We start from the raw sequence: 26,936 nt of genomic DNA on the forward strand, positions 1-26,936 counted from the left end.
TTCCCTCAACGTGAGCAATACAAAGAAGCTGATCGTGGACAACAGGAAAAGGAGTAACAAACACACCCCATTCACATTAGCAGGGCTGTAGTGGAGCAGGTCGAGAGCTTCAAGTTCCTTGGTGTCCACATCCCAACAAACTATCATGGTCCAAATACACCAAGACCTATGTGAAGAGCGAACGACAATGCCTATTCCCCCTCAGGAGACTGAAAAGATTTGGCATGGGTCCCCAGTTCCTCAAAACGTTCTACAGCTGCACCATCGAGAGCATCCTGACCAGTTGCATCACTGCCTGGTATGGCAACTGCAGGGCATCCGACCGTAAGGCCCCCATTTGTTTTTACACTGCTGCTACTCACTGTTTATTTTCTCTGTATAGTCACTTTACCCCTATCTACAGTACATGTACAAATTACCTCAATTACTTTGACTAACCTGTACCCCCGCAAATTGTATCGTTACCTGTACCCCTTGTAAATAACCTTGTCTACCCAACTTATCACCGGGGGCAGACCACCTGCCCTCCAGGACACCTACAGCACCCGATGTCAGCTTCTTTCTCAAGACCATCAGACTGTTAAGTAGCCATCACTAGCCGGCTACCACCTGGCTACTCAACCCTGCACCTTAGAGGCTGCTGCCCTATGTACATAGTCACTTTAATAAGGGAACACTAGTAACTTTAATAATGGAACACTAGTCACTTTAATAATGGAACACTAGTCGATTTAATAATGTTTACATACTGCTTTACTCATCTCATATGTATATACTGTATTCTATTCTACTGTATTTTAGTCAATGCCACTCCGACATTGCTTGTCTCAATATTGAAATATTTCTTTATTCCATTCTTTTACTTTTAGATTTGTGTGTATTGTTGTGAATTGTTACATATTACTGCACTGTTGGAGTTAGGAAAACAAGCATTTCTCTACAACCGCAATAACATCTGCTAAATATGTGTCTGTGACCAATAACATTTTATTAGATTTTTCATTGCAATTTTATTCTGTTACCTCTATTTGTTACTTTATTTTGATTTTTTTTATATTTTCTTAACTCTTTTTTCGTAAAACTACATTGTTTGTTAAGGGCTTGTAAGTAAGCATTTCACTGTAAGGTGTTGTATTTGGCGCATGTGACAAATAACATTTTGATTTGATTTGAGAGCGAGCGAGAGAGTGAGAGAGCGAGAGAGAGAAAGGAGCTGACAAAAATTGGGGTACAAATGAACCAGCTACAATGGCTGATGTGGCTTGTGTGTTCACGACTGAGTGGAGCCAGAGATTACTGTAGCACCGCTTGTGTGTTCACGACTGAGTGGAGACAGAGATTACTGTAGCACCGCTTGTGTGTTCACGACTGAGTGGAGCCAGAGATTACTGTAGCACCGCTTGTGTGTTCACGACTGAGTGGAGACAGAGATTACTGTAGCACCGCTTGTGTGTTCACGACTGAGTGGAGACAGAGATTACTGTAGCACCGCTTGTGTGTTCACGACTGAGTGGAGACAGAGATTACTGTAGCACCGCTTGTGTGTTCACGACTGAGTGGAGACAGAGATTACTGTAGCACTGCTTGTGTGTTCACGACTGAGTGGAGACAGAGATTACTGTAGCACTGCTTGTGTGTCCATGTTTCCCTCTATCTTTCTGTCTCTTCCCATCTCTTTTGCTATATCTAAACACATTTCTTATTTATTTCTCATTCTTCACTGCTTCCTGTCATCTTCTTCTCTTCCTCTCTGCTTCCTCTCATCTTCTTATTTCCTCTCTGCTTCCTCTCATCTTCTTCTCTTCCTCTCTGCTTCCTCTCGTCTTCTTCTCTTCCTCTCTGCTTCCTCTCATCTTCTTCTCTTCTTCACTGCTTCCTCTCATCTTCTTCTCTTCCTCTCTGCTTCCTCTCATCTTCTTCTCTTCTTCACTGCTTCCTCTCATCTTCTTCTCTTCCTCTCTGCTTCCTCTCATCTTCTTCTTTTCTTCACTGCTTCCTCTCTGGGATGCACTTTTGAGATAAATACAAATAAAAAGACATGGACTTGTCAACTGACATGATTTTGGAGTTATTATATTATTATATTGATTCACTGCATCACAACATAATCCATCAAACTCTGTTCATTGGTCAATGAGACCTGTTCTATGTGCTTATCCCACAGCCCCTAAAGTTAAGCATAGTGTCCTTTGTCTTACAATGCCAAGTGAAAGGCCACATAAACAAGGGAATATCAATGTCTCCCTCCAGACCTGTCATTTATGAGGCCATGGCATTAGACTGGAATCTACAGTGCCTTCGGAAAGTATTCTCCATTCATCTTTGCCTCGATCCTGACTAGTCTCCCAGTCCTTGCTGCTGAAAAACATCCCCACAGCATGATGCTGCCACCACCATGCTTCACCGTAGGGATGGTGCCAGGTTTACGCCAGATGTGACGCTTGGCATTCAGGCCATAGAGTTCAATCTTGGTTTCATCAGATCAGAGAATCTTGTTTCTAATGGTCTGAGAGACTTTAGGTGCCTTTTGGCCACTAACATAAAGGCCTGATTGGTGGAGTGTTGCAGAGATGGTTGTCCTTCTGGAAGGTTCTCCCATCTCCACAGAGGAACTCCAGAGCTCTGTCAGAGTGACCATCGAGTTCTTGGTTACCTCCCTGACCCTTCTCCCCTGATTGCTCAATTTGAACGGGCAGCCTGGTCTAGGAAGAGTTTTTGGTGGTTTCAAACTTCTTCCATTTAAGATTTACGGAGGCCATTGTGTTCTGGGGAACCTTCAATGCTGAATAAATGTTTTGGTACCCTTCCCCAGATCTGTGCCTCGACACAATCCTGTCTTGGGGCTCTATGGACAATTACAAATACACGACCATAGAATGCACTCATCTCTCTGTCACTGCTGAGCGATTAGTGTTTTTTGAGGTCATTTTAATCACGGTTTTTCGATTTCCATAGAAATAGTTTTACTCTAAATGCTCTATGCATTTTGTGGGTTGAACGCTGTAACAACACAGAATAAAACAATGAATACAAGTCCCATGATGGTAGTGACTGCTCATTACTGCTTATCACTAATTAAACATCATTTATCCACATTACTTTACTCAAATTAAATATTTCATTTGTTGTGTATATTACATTGTGTTATTTGAAAACTTCATCATCTCATTCCAAGTCATCTCATCTCTATAGAGCTGCTGCCGATGCTGTCTGGCAAAATCACAACTTTTGTAGTTCTTTGAAGTAAATAAGGCATTCTAATATTACTGCTGAATACCAACTATCAATATCTTAGATCATGTATTTTCAGGTAGAGATACCTCCTGAAGCAACTGCTCTTCTCTCGATCGCACGTTCTTCTCTCTTCTCTCTGTTTCCGTGCCTGCTCCACACAGACCAGGCAAGAAGGTGTGGAATGGATTATAGTCATTGTAGATATTTACTGTGTGTTCTGTGCTAATCTGTGTAGAATATTAGCGTGCTGAAAACTACAACTTCATACTACATTGCACAGTTTGGGCTTGATCTGGTTAATCAAACTCAGAGAAAAAACTATGGAATTCAAATAATTGAACCGACGTCAATCAATTAGTTGTTTAAAAAACGAAAAATATCAGAAATATTGGTTATTCGCTCAGCACTACTCTCTCTCTACTTTCATCCTTACTCTAATGGTTCAGCTAGAACTCATTCCACTCCGAGGCCAGAGCCCCAGCCTCTCCTAACCATCTCAGCCCAATAGCCCCAAGGCATCGGGAACGACCAAACCCTTTACCAAGACTGTCAATACCCTCTCTCCTAATCATCTCAGCCTCATAGCCCCAAGGCATAGTGAACGACCAAACCCCTTACCAAGACTGTCAACACCCCCTCCGCCCTCATAACCCTCAGGCCTACAGTATGGCTTCCCTACCAAGGTAGCCATTACCTCAGCTGTGGCCCAGGCTGTGGCCCAGATGGCACCCTTTTCCATACATAGTGCACTACTTTTTACCAGAACTGTACGGGACCTGGTCAAAAGAAGTACACTACAGGTAATAGTGTGCCATCTGGCATGGGGCCCTAGTGAGCAGCAGGAGCTGGTTCCATACTGAGGCTGAGATGTGGTCCTGGTGAGAAGCAGCAGCTGGTTCCATACTGAGGCTGAGATGTGGTCCTGGTGAGAAGCAGAAGCTGGTTCCATACTGAGGCTGAGATGTGGTCCTGGTGAGAAGCTGCAGCTGGTTCCATACTGAGGCTGAGATGTGGTCCTGGTGAGAAGCAGAAGCTGGTTCCATACTGAGACTGAGATGTGGTCCTGGTGAGAAGCAGCAGCTGGTTCCATACTGAGGCTGAGATGTGGTCCTGGTGAGAAGCAGCAGCTGGTTCCATACTGAGGCTGAGATGTGGTCCTGGTGAGAAGCAGCAGCTGGTTCCATACTGAGACTGAGATGTGGTCCTGGTGAGAAGCAGCTACTGGTTCCATACTGAGGCTGAGATGTGGTCCTGGTGAGAAGCAGCAGCTGGTTCCATACTGAGGCTGAGATGTGGTCCTGGTGAGAAGCAGCAGCTGGTTCCTTACTGAGGCTGAGATGTGGTCCTGGTGAGAAGCAGCAGCTGGTTCCATACTGAGGCTGAGATGTGGTCCTGGTGAAAAGCAGTAGCTGGTTCCACACTGAGACTGAGATGTGGTCCTGGTGAGCAGCAGCAGCTGGTTCCACACTGAGACTGCCATCGTCAACCATGCCCTTACCTAACCAGACAGCATGGGCAGCCCAACCTGTAGATAAAAACATGCCCTTACCTAACCAGACAGCACGGGCAGCCCATTCTCTAGATAACAACATGCCCTTACCTAACCAGACAGCACAGGCAGCCCAACCTGTAGATAACAACATGCCCTTACCTAACCAGACAGCACAGGCAGCCCAACCTGTAGATAACAACATGCCCTTACCTAACCAGACAGCACGGGCAGCCCAACCTCTAGATAAAAACATGCCCTTACCTAACCAGACAGCATGGGCAGCCCAACCTGTAGATAACAACATGCCCTTACCTAACCAGACAGCACGGGCAGCCCAACCTCTAGATAAAAACATGCCCTTACCTAACCAGACAGCACGGGCAGCCCAATCTCTAGATAACAACATGCCCTTACCTAACCAGACAGCATGGGCAGCCCAACTTCTAGATAAAAACATGCCCTTACCTAACAAGACAGCACGGGCAGCCCAACCTCTAGATAACAACATGCCCTTACCTAACCAGACAGCACGGGCAGCCCAACCTGTAGATAACAACATGCCCTTACCTAACCAGACAGCACGGGCAGCCCAACCTCTAGATAAAAACATGCCCTTACCTAACCAGACAGCACGGAAAGCCCAACCTCTAGATAAAAACATGCCCTTACCTAACCAGACAGCATGGGCAGCCCAACCTCTAGATAACAACATGCCCTTACCTAACCAGACAGCACGGGCAGCCCAACCTGTAGATAACAACATGCCCTTACCTAACCAGACAGCACGGGCAGCCCAACCTGTAGATAACAACATGCCCTTACCTAACCAGACAGCACAGGCAGCCCAACCTCTAGATAACAACATGCCCTTACCTAACCAGACAGCATGGGCAGCCCAACCTCTAGATAACAACATGCCCTTACCTAACCAGACAGCATGGGCAGCCCAACCTCTAGATAACAACATGCCCTTACCTAACCAGACAGCACGGGCAGCCCAACCTCTAGATAACAACATACCCTTACCTAACCAGACAGCATGGGCAGCCCAACCTGTAGATAACAACATGCCCTTACCTAACCAGACAGCACGGGCAGCCCAACCTCTAGATAAAAACATGCCCTTACCTAAGCAGACAGCACGGGCAGCCCAACCTGTAGATAACAACATGCCCTTACCTAACCAGACAGCATGGTCAGCCCAACCTCTAGATAACAACATGCCCTTACCTAACCAGACAGCACGGGCAGCCCAACCTCTAGATAACAACATGCCCTTACCTAACCAGACAGCACGGGCAGCCCAACCTCTAGATAACAACATGCCCTTACCTAACCAGACTGCACGGGCAGCCCAACCTCTAGATAACAACATGCCCTTACCTAACCAGACAGCATGGGCAGCCCAACCCTTTAGATAAAAACATGCCCTTACCTAACCAGACAGCATGGGCAGCCCAACCTGTAGATAACAACATGCCCTTACCTAACCAGACAGCACGGGCAGCCCAACCTCTAGATAAAAACATGCCCTTACCTAACCAGACAGCACGGGCAGCCCAACCTCTAGATAACAACATGCCCTTACCTAACCAGACAGCAAAGGCAGCCCAACCTGTAGATAACAACATGCCCTTACCTAACCAGACAGCACGGGCAGCCCAACCTCTAGATAACAACATGCCCTTACCTAACCAGACAGCACAGGCAGCCCAACCTGTAGATAAAAACATGCCCTTACCTAACCAGACAGCACGGGCAGCCCAACCTCTAGATAACAACATGCCCTTACCTAACCAGACAGCACGGGCAGCCCAACCTCTAGATAACAACATGCCCTTACCTAACCAGACAGCACGGGCAGCCCAACCTCTCAAGGTACAGCTACTACATGAGCTTGTCTCTTACTCAGGATAATATGTCTCGGACTGTCAGGTTCCTTTGTAGTCAACCAAGGTGATTGATAGCCTGCAAAAAGTTTGCTTCTATAATGTTCACTTATTTATTCTAAGGTGCAAAATTTGGTTAATCTGTGAGAAAGGTTAGAGGGGCGAGGGGTGAGGGGGGAGAGAAATTGGAGGGTTGAGAGAGATTAGAGGGGTGAGAGAAATTGGAGGGTTGAGAGATATTAGAGAGGTGAGAGAGTTTGGAGGGGTGAGAGAGATTAGAGGGGTGAGAGAGATTAGAGGGGTGAGAGAGATTAGATGGGTGAGAGAGATTAGAGGGGTGAGAGAAATTAGAGGGGTGAGACAGGTTAAAGGGAGAAGGAAAAAATTGAGAGGAGTGAGAGAGATTATAGGGGTGAGAGAAGTTAGATGGGTGAGAGAAATTAGAGGGGTGAGAGAGATTAGAGGGGTGAGAGAAATTTTAGGGGTGAGAGAAGTTAGAGGCGTGAGATAATTTAGAGGGGTGAGAGAGAATAGAGGGGTGAGATAAATTATAGGGGTGAGGGAATTTAGAGGGGTGAGATAATTTAGAGGGGTGAGAGAGATTAGAGGGGTGAGAGAAATTATAGGGGTGAGAGAGATTAGAGGGGTGAGACAGGTTAAAGGGAGGAGGAGGAAGTTGAGAGGAGTGAGAGAGATTCAGGGATGGAGAGGAGGACAAGAGAGGTGAGCTGGAGAGATTGAGGGATGGAGAGGAGGACGAGAGAGGTGAGCTGGAGAGATTGAGGGATGGAGAGGAGGACAAGAGAGGTGAGCTGGAGAGATTGAGGGATGGAGAGGAGGACGAGAGAGGTGAGCTGGAAAGATTGAGGGATGGAGAGGAGGATGAGAGAGGTGAGCTGGAGAGATTGAAGGATGGAGAGGAGGATGAGAGAGGTGAGCTGGAGAGATTGAAGGATGGAGAGGAGGTGAAGGATGGAGAGGAGGATGAGAGAGGTGAGCTGGAGAGATTGAAGGATGGAGAGGAGGATGAGAGAGGTGAGCTGGAGAGATTGAAGGATGGAGAGGAGGATGAGAGAGGTGAGCTGGAGAGATTGAAGGATGGAGAGGAGGACGAGAGAGGTGAGCTGGAGAGATTGAAGGATGGAGAGGAGGATGAGAGAGGTGAGCTGGAGAGATTGAAGGATGGAGAGGAGGACAAGAGGGATGAACCCGGGATGCCCTTTAATTTAGTCTCTTAGCATGTATCTTGAATGAGTGTGTGGTGTGTATGTGCACATGTGCCTGTGCATGTGTCTGTGTGGTGTGTTTGTGTGTGTATATGTGCACATGCATGTGGGTTGTGCATTCATACGTGTGTGTGTTTGTGTGTGTGTGTGTACCACCCCGTTGCCCTGCCCCTTGTAGAGCACATGAAGATGACCCTAGTGAGCTATGAGCTGAGGGTCTGTCTGTCTGTTTAAATTCAGGCCCCAAATCCACAGGAGTGAGTCAGAGACCATTCACTGGGCTATTTCCAGCTTTAATCAGAAGCCTCTGTGGGTAATGCCATACATCAGAGACAGTTATCACCACAGAGGGATGGAGAGAGTGAGGGGGAGAGACGGGGATAGAGAGAGAGAGTGAGCATAGATCAGGGATTCTGTGGTTGTTGGGATGTGTACTGGCTAGAATAAAGTGGACCCACCCCTCATCTCTCTCTCTCTCTCTCTCTCTCCCTCACCACCCCTCATCTCTCTCGGTCTCTCCCCATCCCTCATCTCTCTCTCCCTCCCTCATCTCTCTCTCCCTCCGCACCCCTCATCTCTCTCTCCCTCCCCACCCCTCATCTCTCTCTCCCTCCCCACCCCTCATCTCTCTCCCTCCCCCTCCCCACCCCTCATCTCTCTCCCTCCCCCTCCCCATCCCTCATCTCTCGCTCCCCGTCCCCATCCCTCATCTCTCATTCTGTCTCTCTCCATCCCCACCTCATCTCTTTCCCCCTCCCCCTCTCTCCTCTGGCCTTTTCCTCCCTTGTCTATGATCTATGTCACTGAAGTATTTTTCTCTCCATGTTGAGTTATGACTGCTTCTCGCTGTGACCTTTTTGTGTTTTGCCAGTCTGGCTCTAACAATAGCATGCCGATTATCTGCTACCCCGGCTTATGTGTTGTTACCTCTCAGAGTTTTGGGTTTGGGAAATTACCACGGCCATCTATCCAAATTCTACATGTGAATGTACAAATATGCACGCATCTGCTGGCAGAGTATTCAAGAGTCCTCATTACATTGTCTTTGAGCAAGGGTCTGTTATTTTTTTGTGTGTGTGGTAGAGGAGATGTGTGTGTCTGCGTGCGTGCCCATTTGTATGTGTCTGTTCCAATGGTCTGGAAGGTCTGGAGTCCTTGTCTATCTCTCTCCAGACAAGAACAGATTACATCAGAGATCTGAGACGTGCTGACAGAACCTCTCCTTTAACCAAACTCTCCATTCCTTTTGAGATCCACACTAGGGCCTGGACATTATCACGTAGAGGCTGTAGACACAGTGTGTGTGTGTGTGTGTGTGTCTGCTTGCTTACTGGCATTCAGCTGTGTACACAAGTGTTATTACCTGGATAAGGGGGATATCAAAGACAGAAAGAAAACCTCTTGACAAAGACCTGTTGTATTAGTTCAGCACCTGATGTAATCCAGGAGCAAACATTTAGGAGCCATGGAGCAACGTTAACACATATATGTATATGTGTATATATATATATATATATATATATACTGCTCAAAAAAATAAAAGGAACACTTAAACATCACAATGTAACTCAAAGTCAATCACACTTCTGTGAAATCAAACTGTCCACTTAGGAAGCAACAATGATTGACAATACATTTCACATGCTGTTGTGCAAATGGAATAGACAACAGGTGGAAATTATAGGCAATTAGCAAGACACCCCCAATAAAGGAGTGGTTCTGCAGGTGGTGACCACAGACCACTTCTCAGTTCCTATGCTTCCTAGCTGATGTTTTGGTCACTTTTGAATGCTGGCGGTGCTTTCACTCTAGTGGTAGCATGAGACGGAGTCTACAACCCACACAAGTGGCTCAGGTAGTGCAGCTCATCCAGGATGGCACATCAATGCGAGCTGTGGCAAGATGGTTTGCTGTGTCTGTCAGCGTAGTGTCCAGAACATGGAGGCGCTACCAGGAGACAGGCCAGTACATCAGGAGACGTGGAGGAGGCCGTAGGAGGGCAACAACCCAGCAGCAGGACCGCTACCTCCGCCTTTGTGCAAGGAGGGGCAGGAGAAGCACTGCCAGAGCCCTGCAAAATGACCTCCAGCAGGCCACAAATGTGCATGTGTCTGCTCAAACGGTCAGAAACAGACTCCATGAGGGTGGTATTAGGGCCCGACGTCCACAGGTGGAGGTTGTGCATACAGCCCAACACCGTGCAGGACGTTTGGCATTTGCCAGAGAACACCAAGATTGGCAAATTCGCCACTGGCGCCCTGCGCTCTTCACAGATGAAAGCAGGTTCACACTGAGCACGTGACAGAGTCTGGAGACGCTGTGGAGAACGTTCTGCTGCCTGCAACATCCTCCAGCATGACCGGTTTGGCGGTGGGTCAGTCATGGTGTCGGAGTGGCACTTCTTTGGGGGGCCTCACAGCCCTCCATGTGCTCGCCAGAGGTAGCCTGACTGCCATTAGGTACCGAGATGAGCTCTTCAGACCCCTTGTGAGACCATATGCTGGTGTGGTTGGCCCTGGGTTCCTCCTAATGCAAGACAATGCTAGACCTCATGTGGCTGGAGTGTGTCAGCAGTTCCTGCAAGAGGAAGGCATTGATGCTATGGACTGGCCCGACCGTTCCCCAGACCTGAATCCAATTGAGCACATCTGGGACATCATGTCTAGCTCCATCCACCAACGCCACGTTGCACCACAGACTGTCCAGGAGTTGGCGGATGCTTTAGTCCAGGTCTGGGAGGAGATCCCTCAGGAGACCATCTGCCACCTCATCAGGAGCATGCCCAGGCATTGTAGGGAGGTCATACAGGCACGTGGAGGCCACACACACTACTGAGCCTCATTTTGACTTGTTTTAAGGACATTACATCAAAGTTGGATCAGCCTGTAGTGTGGTTTTCCACTTTACTTTTGAGTGTGACTCCAAATCCAGACCTCCATGGGTTGATACCCTTCCCTGTAGCTCAGTTGGTAGAGCATGGTGTTTGCAACACCAGGGTTGTGGGTTCGATTCCCACGGGGGGCCAGAAGAGAAAAAAAATAAAAAATAAATAAATGTATGAAATGTATGCATTCACTACTGTAAGTCGCTCTGGATAAGAGCGTCTGCTAAATCATGTAAATGTAAATGTTGATAAATTGGATTTCCATTTATTTTTGGGTGATTTTGTTGTCAGCACATTCAACTATGTAAAGAAAAAAGTATTTAATAAGATTATTTCTTTAATTCAGATCTAGTGTTGTTTAAGTGTTCCCTTTATTTTTTTGAGCAGTATATATATATATATATATATATATGTAGCACATACAGTCATTATTTTATTTTTATTTAACCATCATTGAAGCAGGGAGTCATGCTAATACCACGGCCTCTTCCGCAGATGAGCCCAGACACCTGAAACCCCACCTCTTTAAGGAATACCTGGGATAGGATAAAGTAATCCTTCTAACCCCCCCCCCCCCCAAAAAGATTTAGATGCACTATTGCAAAGTGGTTGTTCCACTGGATATCATAAGGTGAATGCACCAATTTGTAAGTCGCTCTGGATAAGAGCGTCTGCTAAATTACTTAAATGTAAATGTAAATGTAAATGAACACATTAATAATCCACAATAACACATCAATAAACAACAATAACACTATACATATCTATATACACATCAATAATCAACAATTACACTACACATGTCTATACATTTATTTTTGTATTTTTTATTTCACCTTTATTTAACTTCTATGGGCTACGTGGGACGCTAAAATGTCAAAATTCAACTTTCTCAAACATACAACTATTTTACACCGTTTTAAAGATACACTTCTCCTTGATGTGACCACATTGTCCGATTTCAAAAAGGCTTTACAGCGAAAGCAAAACATTAGATTATGTTAGGAGAGTACATAGACAAAAATAATCACACTGCCATTTTCCAAGCAAGGACATGTGTAAATAAAACCCAAAACACAGCTAAATGAAGCACTAACCTTTGACGATCTTCATCAGATGACACTCCTAGGACATTATGTTACACAATACATGTATGTTTTGTTCAATAAAGTTCATATTTATATCCAAAAACAGCATTTTACATTGGCGCATGATGTTCAGAATATGTATTCCCACCAAAACTCCCGGTGAATGTGCACATCAATTTACAAAAATACTCATCATAAACGTTGACAAAATACATAACAATTATTTAAGAATTATAGATAGACTAGTCCTGGATGCAACCGCTGTGTCAGATTTTAAAATAGCTTTACGGAGAAAGCACATTTTTCAATATTCTGAGTACATTTCTCAGCCATCACAGTGAGCTATTCAGACACCCGCCAAGTTCGGGGCAATCTAAACTCAGAATTAGTATTAGAAATATTCTCTTATCTTTGCTGATCTTCGTCAGAATGCACTCCCAGGTCTGCTACTTCCACAAGAAATGTTGTTTTTGTTCGAAATACTCCATATTTATGTACAAATACCTCCGTTTTGTTCGTGCATACAGATCACTTATCCAAAGGCATAACGCGTGAGTGCGGAACCAGAGACGAAAAGTCAAAATGTTCCATTACCGTACTTAGAAGCATGTCAAACACTGTTTAAAATCAATCTTTATGGTATTTCTAACGTAAAATTGTGATAATATTCCAACCGGACAATAGCATATTCATTTAAGAAGAAAAAGAAGGAACAGCGCGCTCGCGGGACCGAGCATATCCAATCCCTTTGTGGCCAGGCAGTCCACTCAGTAACTGAGCTCCTATACTCTGCCCAGTGACAGGAGAATGCTCAAACCACTTTCTGAAGGCTTTAGACAGCCAATGGAAGCCTTAGGAAGTGCAACATCACCCCACAGACACTGTAGTTTCAATAGAGAATCAAAAGAAGAACTACAATTCTCAGACTTTCCACTTCCTGCTTGGATTTTTCTCAGGTTTTTGCCTGCCATATGAGTTCTGTTATACTCACAGACACCATTCAAACAGTTTTAGAAACGTCAGAGTGTTTTCTATCCAAATCTACTAATAATATGCAAATTCTAGTTTCTGGGCCAGAGTAGTAACCTGTTTAAATTGGATACGTTTTTCATCCAGCCGTGAAAATACTGCCCCCTACACCCCAACAGGTTAATCAGGTAGGACAGATGAGAACAAGTTCTCATTTACAACTGCGACCTGGTCAAGATAAAGCAAAGCAGTGCGACAAAAACAACAGAGTTAGAAATGGGATAAAGAAACGTACATTCAATAACACAATAGAAAAATCTGTATACAGTGTGTGCAAATGAAGTAAGGAGGTATGCAATAAATAGGCCAATAGTGGCGAAGTAATTACAATTTAGCAATTTACTGTCAGGACTTCCGCCGAAGTCAGCTCCTCTTCTTTTTTGGGCGGCGTTCGGCGGTTGACGTCACCGGCTTTCTAGCCATCGCCGCTCCATTTTTCATGTATCCATTTGTTTTGTCTTGTTCCCTGCACACCTGGTTTTCATTCCCCAAACAATCTACATCTATTTATTCCTCTGTTCCCCATCATGTCTTTGTGAAAGATTGTTTGTGATACGTGTTATTTGTTGATGCGCCAGACTGTTTTTTTTTTTTCCTGTGGTATTTCACAAAGATGTTTATTGTTAAACATAATTCTTGTGACTGTTTTGCGCATTTTGCACTTTTGCCTCAATAAAGTGTGCGCCTGTTCACAAATCTCTGCTCTCCTGCACCTGACTTCGCTACCAGTACGCACACGCTTGACATTTACACTGGGGTGATATATGTGCAGATGAGGATGTGCAAGTAAAAATACTGGAGTGCAAAAGAGCAGAAAAACAAAAACAAATATGGGGATGAGATAGATAGTTGGTTGGATGGGCTATTTACAGATGGGCTGTATACAGCTGCAGTGATCGGTAAGCTGCTCTGACAGCTGACGCTTAAAGTTAGAGAGGGAAATAGAAGTCTCCAGCTTCAGTAATTTTTGCAAATCGTTCCAGTCATTGGCAACAGAGAACTGGAAGGAAAGGTGGCCAAAGGAGGTGTTGGCTTTGGGGATGACCAGTGAAACATACCTGCTGGCGTGCATGCTATGGGTGGGTGCTGCTATGGTGACCAGTGAGCTAAGATAAGGCAGAGCTTTACCTAGCAAAGACTTGTAGATAACCTGGAGCCAGTGGGTTTGGCGACAAATATGTAGCGAGGACCAGCCAATGAGAGCATACAGGTCCTAGTGGTGGGTAGTATATTGCCGTTGGTGACAAAACAGATGTCACTGTGATAGACTGCATCCAATTTGCTGAGTAGAGTGTTGGAGGCTATTTTGTAAATGACATCGCCGGAGTCAAGGACCGGTAGGATAGTCCGTTTTATGAGGGTATGTTTGGCAGCATGAGTGAAGGAGGCTTTGTTACGAAATAGGAAGCCAATTCTAGATTTCATTTTGAATTGGAGATGCTTAATTAATGTGCGTCTGGAAGGAGAGTTTACAGTCTAACCAGACACCTAGCTATTTATAGTTGTCCACATATTCTAAGTCAGAACCATCCAGAGTAGTGATGCTAGTCAGGTGGGCGGGTGCGGGCATTGATTGTTTGAACAGCATGCATTTCGGCACCCATCATATACACATCAATAAACAACAATAGTATACATATCTATATACACACATCAATTACAATATACATTCACTACCGTTCAAAAGTTTAGGGTCCTTGTTTTTGAATGAAAAGCACATTTTTTGTCAATGAAAATAACATCAAATTGATCAGAAATACAGTGTAGACATTGTTAAAACCAGTTGGGGCTAAGGGGCAGTATTTGCACGGCCGGATAAAAAACGTACCCGATTTAATCTAGTTACTACTCCTGCCCAGTAACTAGAATATGCATATAATTAGTATATTTGGATAGAAAACACTCTAAAGTTTCTAAAACTGTTTGAATGGTGTCTGAGTATAACAGAACTCATATGGCAGGCCAAAACCTGAGAAGATTCCATGCAGGAAGTGGAAATCTGATTTGTGGAATCACCTTCAACACTTTGCCTATGAAACACACCGTGAGTTAGGATTCATTTAGCACTTCCTAAGGCTTCCACTAGATGTCAACAGTCTTTACAAAGTGGTTTGAGTCTTCTCCGGTAAAATCTGACCGAACGAGAGGCCTGGAAAGTTGGTCATAGAGGGAGGGCCATTACTACTATGACGCGGGCGCCCGTGGGTACCCTCTTGTTCCGAAACGTTTAGTAAGACAATGCAATCGTCCGCCTTGAATATTATTGAAGCTCTGATTGAAAAAGGCCCTAAAGATTTATGTTATACAACATTTGACATGTTGTTTAACGAATGTAAATATATATTTTTTTGCACATTCGTGACGACAAGTCCTGCGCGCCTCGTACATTATGAGTAGCCTTCGGAACGCGCTAACAAGAAGGAGCTATTGGGACATAAATGATTAACTTTTTCGAACAAAACTACATTTGTTGTGGACCTGGGATTCCTGGAAGTGCCTTCTGATGAGGATAATCAAAGGTAAGGGAATATTTACAATAGTATATTTGATTTTATATGGTTCCAAGATGGCGCTAACCTGTATCGCCTAGCCTATTTTTCTGAGCATAGCACCTCGTTTATTGCAAAGTGTGATTTCCCAGTAAAGTTATTTTTAAATCTGGCAATGCGGCTGCATTCAAGAGATGTTAATCTATAATTCTTTGAATGACAATATTATAATTTACCAATGTTTTTGAATAGTAATTTTGTAAATTGTAGCGCTGATTCACCGGAAGTATTTGAGGGAAAATATTTTCTGAACGTCACGCGTCGATGTAAAATGCTGTTTTTATATATAAATATGAACTTTATCGAACAAAAAATGCATGTATTGTGTAACATGATGTCCTAGGAGTGTCATCTGATGAAGATTGTCAAAGGTTAGTGCTGCATTTAGCTGTGTTTTGGGTATTTGTGATGCATGCTAGTTGCTTTGAAAATGGCAGTGTGATTATTTTTGGCAGGGTACTCTCTTAACATAATCTAATGTTTTGCTTTTGCTGTAAAGCCTTTTTGAAATCGGACAACGTGGTTCGATTCAGGAGAGGTGTATCTATAAAATTGTGTAAAATAGTCATACGTTTGAGAAATTGAAGTTATAGCATTTATGAGGTATTTGTATTTCGCACGACGCGATTCCACTGGCTGTTGACTATGGTGGGACGCAAACGTCCCACGCTACCCAGACAGGTTAATGTTGTAAATGACTATTGTAGCTGGAAACGGTTGATTTTTAATGAAATATCTACATAGGTGTATAGGCCATTATCAGCAACCATCACTCCTGTGTTCCAACGGCACGTTGTGTTAGATAATACAAGTTTATCATTTAAAAAATCGAATTGATCATTAGAAAACCCTTTTGCAATTATGTTAGCACGGCTGAAAACTGTTGTTCTGATTAAAGAAGCAATAAAACTGGCCATCTTTAGACTAGTTGAGTATCTTTAGCATCAGCATTTGTGGGTTCGAAAACAGGCTCAAAATGGCCAGAAACAAAGCACTTTCTTCTGAAACTCGTCAGTCTATTTTTGTTCTGAGAAATGAAGGCTATTCCATGTGAGAAATTGCCAAGAAACTGAAGATCTCGTACAACGCTGTGTACTACTCCCTTCACAGAACAGCGCAAATTGGCTCTAACCAGAATAGAAAGAGGAGTGGGAGGCCCCGGTGCACAACTGAGCAAGAGGACAAGTGCATTAGAGTGTCTAGTTTGAGAAACAGATGCCTCATAAGTCCTCAACCGGCAGCTGCATTAAATAGTACCCGCAAAACACCAGTCTCAACGTCAACAGTGAAGAGGCGACTCCGGAAGGCTGGGATGCTGGCCTTCCATCTACAGTATATACACATCAAGTACACATTACATGAAAAGCAAAACAAAATCATATGAAACAAACACATTCCTCAGGAAAAAGGCCCTTTATTAACATCCGCCTGAATTACCCTAGAGGCACAACTCCACCAACTTTAACTAGTTTTGGATATCATTTCACATGAGAGGTGCAAAAAAACTAAAATCTGATTTACATAACTGGGTGGAGATTGAGGGGCACTCCAGGGTTATAATCCCTGTGTCCTGTATACATCTCAAAGTTAAACAACCATGGATGATAGATATCGTTTTGATAGATAACCTGTCCTGTATAACTTTTGTTAATAGACTAAAACAAAGATCATGCCAAGCTGAACCCAATTTTGACTTGTAAAAGCAAGCTCTGCTATATTCCAACCTTGGCATCAGGGTTGGTAATTTACCTGTTTTACATTATCTCGCTTGCGCTGAGGTGAGAGGGATGGAAATATTTGAGGTGTGTCCGTAAAAATGTGCGCCAATTTCAAGCAGAACTGGTTACCTGACCTGGTTTTCGGCAACGGACCTACACAATCAATTATCACTTTTTCAAACGGTTCCCCAACCACAGGAATCAGGCAGAGCGGCGCACGTGGAACTGTTTGATTAGCTTTCCCAGTGAGTTGACATACGTGGCATGTCTTACAGAATTGGACAACGTCAGACTTCAAACCTGGCCAAAAAAAATGTCGAAGGACTTGGTTATAAGTCTTCGTGATCCCTAAGTGTCCGGACCACGCCTGGTCATGGGCGAGTGACAGCACCTGCTGTCGGAACGGTGTAGGAACAACCACTTGACACTCTTCACTCCAGTCACTAACAGTGTCCTGAGCTGCCCATTTACGCATCAAAACTCCTGATTCCATAAAGTAGGCAGTTTCTTTAGTTTTAGCTTCCTCAATGGAAATTACCGAAGCAAAACACTTGCGAAGACTGATGTCTCCCTTTTGACATTCAATCACCTTCTCGGGGGTGACAGTCAAAAGAATGTCATGTAATTGGGGCGCGATTTCACTTCCCCTGGGCTGTTTGTCAGAGGTGATCAGTTTCTTAGAGGTAGTACACAACCCATCCTCTTGATCATCTTCTTTAAACAAAACAGTGTTTGACAAATCTATCACGTCACCCATTTGTCTTGCCTGAGCACGAGTGACAGCACAAGCGGGGAACACATGGGGATAACTCTGTGCCAACTCATTGGAGAGAGAGTGGTCACTTTTATCCAACACTTCCAATACGGGTACTACCTTTCCTCCAGCAATATCGTTACCCATTATAAAGGTCACACCTTTTACTGGCAACATAGGACGTACCCCTACTCTGAATATTCCACTGATTAACTCAGAGTGTACATTCACAAAGTGCAACGGCACTGGGACAAAACCCATTTCAATACCCTGAACTAACACACTGGAACCACAGTATGTATTGTCGGATAAGGGCAACACATCAGACAATATAAATGACTGCGCCGCACCAGTATCTCTAAGGATTTTAACCAGGCGCTGAGATGCTTCGTCATTCGCTATGGATACAAACCCCTCAAAAATGAACGGTTCGTAACTGCGGTCGGGTACTGAGACTTTCAAACTACATTTATCCTGAGGCACTTGTTTAGTTTCAGACCTCACAACCGTACGAATTAGCCCAACACCTGTTGGCAGCTTAGCACAAATAGGCATCCCTTGTTTGCGTTTTAGTAGGAAACAATCATTAATCATATGTCCCACTTTATGAAAATAGAAACAGGAACGCTCATTTTTCTGCTGTGCTGGATATACTGCTGGCCGACTAGGACTAAAAGTAGGCAATTCAGTAGTTCTTCTCTCAGTATTAGCCGAAAACACACTCTTGTGCGTCAACACAAACTCGTCTGCCAACACCGACGCTTCTGACAGGGAGGATACTTTCTGTTCATTTAGGTATACTACAATGCGTTCGGGTAAACAATTTTTAAACTCTTCCAACAAAATTAACTCCCGGAGAGAGTTGAAATCAGTTACCTTACTAGCAGCATGCCATTTATCAAACAGATTTCCCTTGTCTCGAGCAAATTCCACATACGTCTTACTAGGAGACTTTCTATGAGACGGTATGCCTCAGGCACAAGCTCATAAGCACGAAGAACGGTAGCTTTGACCACTTCATAGTTCAAACTATCTTCCAAAGGTAGCGCTGATAAAACCTCTTGGGCTTTACCAGTTAATTTACACTGAAGTAATAGGCACCATACCTCTTCAGGCCATTTCCAGGCTACAGCTATACGTTCAAACACACAAAAATAGGAGTCAACCTCTGATTCTCTAAACAAAGGTACTAAGGCAATCTGCCTACTAATGTCAAACGTGTTGGAAGCTACAGCTGGTGAGGACGACTCACTAACAGGCACAGTAGGAACGAAGGCTAGCCTCGCTGTCTCTGCCTCCAGTTCCATCTGGCGCATTTTGAAATCCAACTGACGCTGGTCTCTTTCGTTTTCTGCCTCAATTTTACAAATCTCCAACTGTAACTGCCGCTGTTCTCGTTCTGCCTCAATTTTACACATTTCCAACTGGAGATTTTCTCGCCTAATTTGGGCTCTCTCTTCCGCCTCCAGTTGGAACTGTATAGAACGGACATCCCTCCTGGCACCACCAGTTGACAGTGGGGAGAGTGGATCAAAACGGGGCAATGTGGCTGGAGCTTTAGCCTCGCCTTCGGTCTCAGAAACCGACGGGCTTACAGGAGCCGCAACATCCCCTACAGGGGTAGTAGGTTCAGGCAGCGGTAATACAAGCACCTGCTCTTCTAACAATACATTTAACACTAGTTTCTTAACCTCCGCCTTATCTAAATTGTGCGAAATAGACAATGAATAATGGTCAGCCAAGGTCATCAAATCAATTTTACGACACTTATTAAACACCTCCCACGACGGGTTATCCAAAAAGGATTGCACATCAAAAGTAGCCATTGTAAACTACTACACCAAACACAAGAGCCAACAAATAGCCAACACTAATGCTATGACGCTCAACACTGAACTAACCACAAACTAAACTAGTCACCCATACTCACAAATCACAGAAAGCTCAGTGCAGCAGGGTCCGGTGGGTTTAATGGAATCCCGGATGAGCCCCCATTATGTTACGCACGCCTCTAGAAAGAGGGAACGCAACACCCTGCTACAACTTAACTCTCCTTGTTGTGAATAAGGTAGGGAAGTGTAGGTGTGAAGTATGACAAATAGGCAGAGAATACCGTTAACAGGGAATTTATTCCTTCACGTGGTAAGGTTGGGGAAAAGGGGCTGGACGGAACCAAAGCAAAGAAAGTAAATATTAAAGCCCCCTCTCCTACCTTAACTGCCTACCCACTACTTACCTAACTAGCACCACCTGGTGCACTAACCAAAATACAGGGGATGGTCCGCCCAGGTCTTTCCTAGTGTGCATAGACAGCAAACTACTACGGGTATATGTATGCCCGCGGGCCTCTTGCCTAAGCACTCCCTAGGTGCCTTCCCCTTCCCCCCTGGGAACAAATGAAACAGAATTACACAAATGTAAGTCAATAATCAAAACACTGCATCCTATTGACACACACAACCAATCAGCTCCCTCAGCAACAACGGACACAGTACATACCAAAATTCTTAGAAACAACCAACATGCTATAACCCTCAGCCATTAGCCTTCTCTCTCAGCAATCATCTCTCCTTCTGAGCAACAGAACTGGGGCTTATATAGCTTCAGAAGAAGTTAGTAATTGGAGACAGCTGCGTCCTGATGAGGGGGCGGGGTCAGCTCTCCAATCATCAATGTTGATTGACCAATCAGCTGCTCGTAGAGAATTTCAGGAATCCATTTCCTGAAATACATACATGATAATACAAACCACAACACAGAAACTGGGGAACGTAACAGGCGCGTCACCCTTCTTTACCCTTCGGATAGTGTCATGAACGCACGAACAAAACGCCGCTATTTGGATATAACTATGGATTATTTTGAACCAAACCAACATTTGTTATTGAAGTAGAAATCTTGGGAGTGCATTCTGATGAAGAACAGCAAAGGTAATCCAATTTTTCTTATAGTAAATCTTAGTTTTGTGAGTGACACACTTGGTGGGTGTCAAAATAGCCAGCCTGTGATGCCAGGCTATCTACTCAGAATATTGCAAAATGTGCTTTCACCAAAAAGCTATTTTAAAATTGGACATAGCGATTGCATAAAGGAGTTCTGTATCTATAATTCTTAAGATAATTGTTATATTTTTTGTGAAAGTTTATCGTGAGTAATTTAGTAAATTCACCGTAAGTGTTCGGTGGGAATGCTAGTCACATGCTAGTCACATGCTAATGTAAAAAGCTGGTTTTTGATATAAATATGAACTTGATTGAACAAAACATGCATGTATTGTGTAACATAATGTCCTAGGTGTGTCATCTGATGAAGATCATCAAAGGTTAGTGCTGTATTTAGCTGTGGTTTTGGTTTTTGTGACATTATATGCTAGCTTGAAAAATGGGTGTCTGATTATTTCTGGCTGGGTACTCTGCTGACATAATCTAATGTTTTGCTTTCGTTGTAAAGCCTTTTTGAAATCGGACAGTGTGGTTAGATTAACGAGAGTCTTGTCTTTAAAATGGTGTAAAATAGTCATATGTTTGAGAAATTGAAGTAATAGCATTTCTAAGGTATTTGAAAATCGCGCCACGGGATTCCACTGGCTGTTGAGTAGGTGGGACGCAAGTGTCCCACCTAGCCCATAGAGGTTAACACAAAATCTGAGGGGTCAGCTGAGAATAAGACAGTATTATCTGCATATAAATGGATGAGAGAGCTTCCTACTGACTGAGCTATGTTGATGTAAATTGAGAAGATCATGGGGCTTAGGATTTAGCCTTGGGGTATTCCCTTGGTGATAGCCTGTGGCTGAGACAGCAGATATTCTGTCTTTACACATTGCACTCTTTGAGAGAGGTAGTTAGCAAACCAGGCCAAAGACCCCTCAGAGACACCAATACTCCTTAGCCGGGCCCACAAGAATGGAATGGTGTACCGTGTCAAAAGCTTTGGCCAAGTCAGTTTAAATAGCTGAGCAACAAGGGCAATGGTGACATCATTTAGGACCTTTAAGGTTGCAGTGACACATCCATAACCTGAGCGGAAACCATATTGCATACCAGAGAGAATACTATAGACATCAACAAAGCTAGTTAGTTAATTATTGATTACACTTTTGATAAACAGAGCAAAATAGAAATTGGCCTTTAACCTCTCTAGGGTCGGCGGGACGAAATCGTCCCACCTATGTAACAGCCAGTGGAATCCTGTGGCGCGTTATTCAAATACCTTAGAAATGCTATTACTTCAATTTCTCAAACATATGACTATTTTACACCATTTTAAAGACAAGTCTCTCGTTAATCTAACCACACTGTCCGAATTCAAAAAGGCTTTACAACGAAAGCAAAACATTAGATTATGTCAGCAGAGTACCCAGCCAGAAATAATCAGACACCCATTTTTCAAGCTAGCATATAATGTCACAAAAACCCAGAAGACAGCTAAATGCAGCACTAACCTTTGATGATCTTCATCAGATGACACACCTAGGACATTATGTTGTACAATACATGCATGTTTTGTTCAATCAAGTTCATATTTATATCAAAAACCAGCTTTTTACATTAGCATGTGACGTTCAGAACTAGCATACCCCCCGCAAACTTCCGGTGAATTTACAAAAAATGTACTAAATTACTCACGATAAACGTTCACAAAAAGCATAACAATTATTTTAAGAATTATAGATACAGAACTCCTCTATGCACTCGATATGTCCGATTTTAAAATAGCTTTTCGGTGAAAGCACATTTTGCAATATTCAAATATATAGTTTCACTATATATTTTACCTCTTGGGGATGTCATTCGAAAACATAATGTTAAATTTCACTGCTATGCGGATGACACACAGCTGTACATTTCAATGAAACATGGTGAAGCTCCAAAATTGCCCTCACTAGAAGCCTGTGTTTCAGACATAAGGAAGTGGATGGCTGCAAACTTTCTACTTTTAAACTCGGACAAAACAGAGATGCTTGTTCTAGGTCCCAAGAAACAAAGAGATCTTCTGTTCAATCTGACAATTAATCTGGATGGTTGTACAGTCGTCTCAAATAAAACTGTGAAGGACCTCGGTGTTACTCTGGACCCTGATCTCTCTTTTGAAGAACATATCAAGACTGTTTCAAGGACAGCTTTTTTCTATCTACGTAACATTGCAAAAATCAGAAACTTTCTGTCCAAAAATGACGCAGAAAAATTAATCCATGCTTTTGTTACTTCTAGGCTGGACTACTGCAATGCTCTACTCTCCGGCTACCCGGATAAAGCACTAAACAAACTTCAGTTAGTGCTAAATACGGCTGCTAGAATCCTGACTAGAACCAAAAAATTTGATCATATTACTCCAGTGCTAGCCTCCCTACACTGGCTTCCTGTTAAGGCAAGGGCTGATTTCAAGGTTTTACTGCTAACCTACAAAGCATTACATGGGCTTGCTCCTACCTATCTTTCCGATTTGGTCCTGCCGTACATACCTACACGTACGCTACGGTCACAAGACGCAGGCCTCCTAATTGTCCCTAGAATTTTTAAGCAAACGGCTGGAGGTAGGGCTTTCTCCTATAGAGCTCCATTTTTATGGAATAGTCTGCCTACCCATGTGAGAGACGCAGACTCAGTCTCAACCTTTAAGTCTTTACTGAAGACTTATCTCTTCAGTAGGTCCTATGATTAAGTGTAGTCTGGCCCAGGAGTGTGAAGGTGAACGGAAAGGCTGGAGCAACGAACCGCCCTTGCTGTCTCTGCCTTGCCGGTTCCCCTCTTTCCACTGGGATTCTCTGCCTCTAACCCTATTACAGGGGCTGAGTCACTGACTTACTGGTGTTCTTCCATGCCGTCCATGGGAGAGGTGCGTCACTTGAGTGTGTTGAGTCACTGACGTGGTCTTCCTGTCTGGGTTGGCGCCCCCCCTTGGGTTGTGCCATGGCGGAGATTTTGTGGGCTATACTCGGCCTTGTCTTCGGACGGTAAGTTGGTGGTTGTAGACATCCCTCTAGTGGTGTGGGGGCTGTGCTTTGGCAAAGTGGGTGGGGTTATATCCTGCCTGTTTGGCCCTGTCCGGGGGTATCATCGGATGGGGCCACAGTGTCTTCTGATCCCTCCTGTCTCAGCCTCCAGTATTTATGCTGCAGTAGTTTATGTGCCGGGGGGCTAGGGTCAGTCTGTTTCATCTGGAGTATTCTCTTGTCTTATCCGGTGTCCTGTGTGAATTTAAATATGCTCTCTCTAATTCTCTCTTTCTCTCTTTCTTTCTTTCTCTCGGAGGACCTGAGCCCTAGGACCATGCCTCGGGACTACCTGGCATGATGACTCCTTGCTGTCCCCAGTCCACCTGGCCATGCTGCTGCTCCAGTTTCAACTGTTCTGCCTGTGGCTACGGAACCCTGACCTGTTCACCGGACGTGCTTGTTGCACCCTCGACAACTACAATGATTATTATTATTTGACCATGCTGGTCATTTATGAACATTTTAACATCTTGACCATGTTCTGTTATAATATCCACCTGGCACAGCAAGAAGAGGACTAGACCACCCCTCATAGCCAGGTTCCTCTCAAGGTTTCTTCCTATGTTTTTGGCCTTTCTAAAGAGTTTTTCCTAGGGAGTTTTTCCTAGCCACCGTGCCTCTTTCACATGCATTGCTTGCTGTTTGGGGTTTTAGGCTGGGTTTCTGTACAGCACTTTGAGATTTCAGCTGATATACGAAGGGCTATATAAATAAATTTGATTTGATTAGATAGCCCGGCATCACAAGGCTAGCTATATAGACACCCAGCAAGTTTAGCACTCACCAAAGTCACATTTACTATAAGAAAAATGTTATTACCTTTGGTGTTCTTCATCAGAATGCACTCCCAGGACTTCTACTTCAATAACAAATGTTGTTTTGGTCCCAAATAATCCATAGTTATATCCAAACAGTGGCATTTTGTTCATGCGTTCAAGACACTATCCGAAAGGGTAAAGAAGGGTGACGAGCACGACGCATTTCGTGACAAAAAAATTCTAAATATTCCATTACCGTACTTCGAAGCATGTCAACCGCTGTTTAAAATCAATTTTTAGGCCATTTTTCTCGTAAAAAAGCGATTATATTCCGACCGGGAATCTGTGTTTAGGATAAAAGACGAAAGAAAATAAAAGCATGGGGTCGACTCGTGCACGCGCCTAAGCCCATTGTCCTCTGATAGAGCACTTGCCAAAAGCGCTAATGTGTTTCAGCCTGGGGCTGGAATTACTTCATTTAGCTTTTACCCGCCTTTTGAGAGTCTATGGGAGCCGTAGGAAGTGTCACGTTACAGCAAAGATCCTCAGTCTTCAATAAACAGAGTCAAGAAGCTCAAGGAATGGTCAGACAGGCCACTTCCTGTAAGGAATCTTCTCAGGTTTTTGCCTGCCATATGAGTTCTGTTATACTCACAGACACCATTCAAACAGTTTTAGAAACTTTAGGGTGTTTTCTATGCAAAGCCAATAATTATATGCATATTCTAGTTACTGGGCAGGAGTAGTAACCAGATTAAATCGGGTACGTTCATTTATCCGGCCGTGCAAATACTGCCCCCTATCCCCAACAGGTTAACCTGTTGGGGATAAAAAAACATCCCCGATTTAATCTGGTTACTACTCCTGCCCAGTAACTAGAATATGCATATAATTGTTTGATTTGGATAGAAAACACCCTAAAGTTTCTAAAACGGTTTGAATGGTGTCTGTGAGTATAACAGAACTCATTTGGCAGGCCAAAACCTGAGAAGATTCCAAACAGGAAGCGCTCTCTCTGACTATTTCTTGGCCTTCTTGATCATCTCTAACCAAAACAGGGGATCTCTGGCATAACGTGACATTTTCTAACGCTCCCATAGGCTCTCAGAAGGCGCCAGAACGATGAATGGTGGCTTTGCATGCCATGGCTAAAAAACATTAGCTCATTTGGATAGTGGTCGATCTGAGGACAATGAGACTGGAGGCGCGTGCACGAGCCGACACCATGTTTACTTTCTCTCTCTTTGAACGAAAACAACGACTCCCGGTCAGAATATTATTGCTTTTTTACGAGAAAAATCACATAAAAATTGATTTTAAACAGCGTTTGACATCCTTCGAAGTACGGTAATGGAATATTTTGAATATTTTTGTCACGAAATGCGTCGGGCGCGTCACCCTTCTTTACCCTTCAAATAGTGTCTTGAACGCACAAACAAAACGCCGCTATTTGGATATAACTATGGATTATTTTGAACCAAACCAACATTTGTTATTGAAGTAGAAGTCCTGGGAGTGCATTCTGATGAAGAACAGCAAAGGTAATCCAATTTTTCTTATAGTAAATCTTAGTTTGGTGAGTGACACACTTGGTGGGTGTCAAAATAGCTAGCCTGTGATGCCGGGCTATCTACTCAGAATATTGCAAAATGTGCTTTCACGTTTATCGTGAGTAATTTACTAAATTCACCGGAAGTGTTCGGTGGGAATGCTAGTCACATGCTAGTCACATGCTAATGTAAAAAGCTGGTTTTTGATATAAATATGAACTTGATTGAACAAAACATGCATGTATTGTGTAACATAATGTCCTAGGTGTGTCATCTGATGAAGATCATCAAAGGTTAGTGCTGCATTTAGCTGTGGTTTTGGTTTTTGTGACATTATATGCTAGCTTGAAAAATGGATGATGGTACAAAAAATACAAAAGAACGGTTGGTCATGTCTTTGTATTATCTTTTACCAGATCTATTGTGTTATAGAAACTTCAAAGGGTTTCCTTTCAAATGGTACCAAGAATATGCATATCCTTGCTTCAGGGCCTGAGCTACAGACAGTTAGATTTGAGTAAGTAATTTCAAGCGAAAATTGAAAAAAGGGGAGATTCCTTATTAAGGGACAAGGGAAACTAAGAGGAGGAGAGTTTATTCTCCAGGGCTTTCATTGTTTTCCAGAACTTCTTGGAGTTAGACCCACAGAGCGAGAACTGCTCCTTAAAGTAACTAACTTTAGCCTTCCGGATAGCCTGAGTGCACTTATATCTCATTTGCCTGAATGAGAGCCAGTCAGCCTGATTATGCGTGTTTTTATTTATTTT

The sequence above is a fragment of the Salmo trutta genome, chromosome 36 (genome assembly GCF_901001165.1).
Source record: "Salmo trutta chromosome 36, fSalTru1.1, whole genome shotgun sequence".
NCBI lineage: Eukaryota > Metazoa > Chordata > Actinopteri > Salmoniformes > Salmonidae > Salmo > Salmo trutta.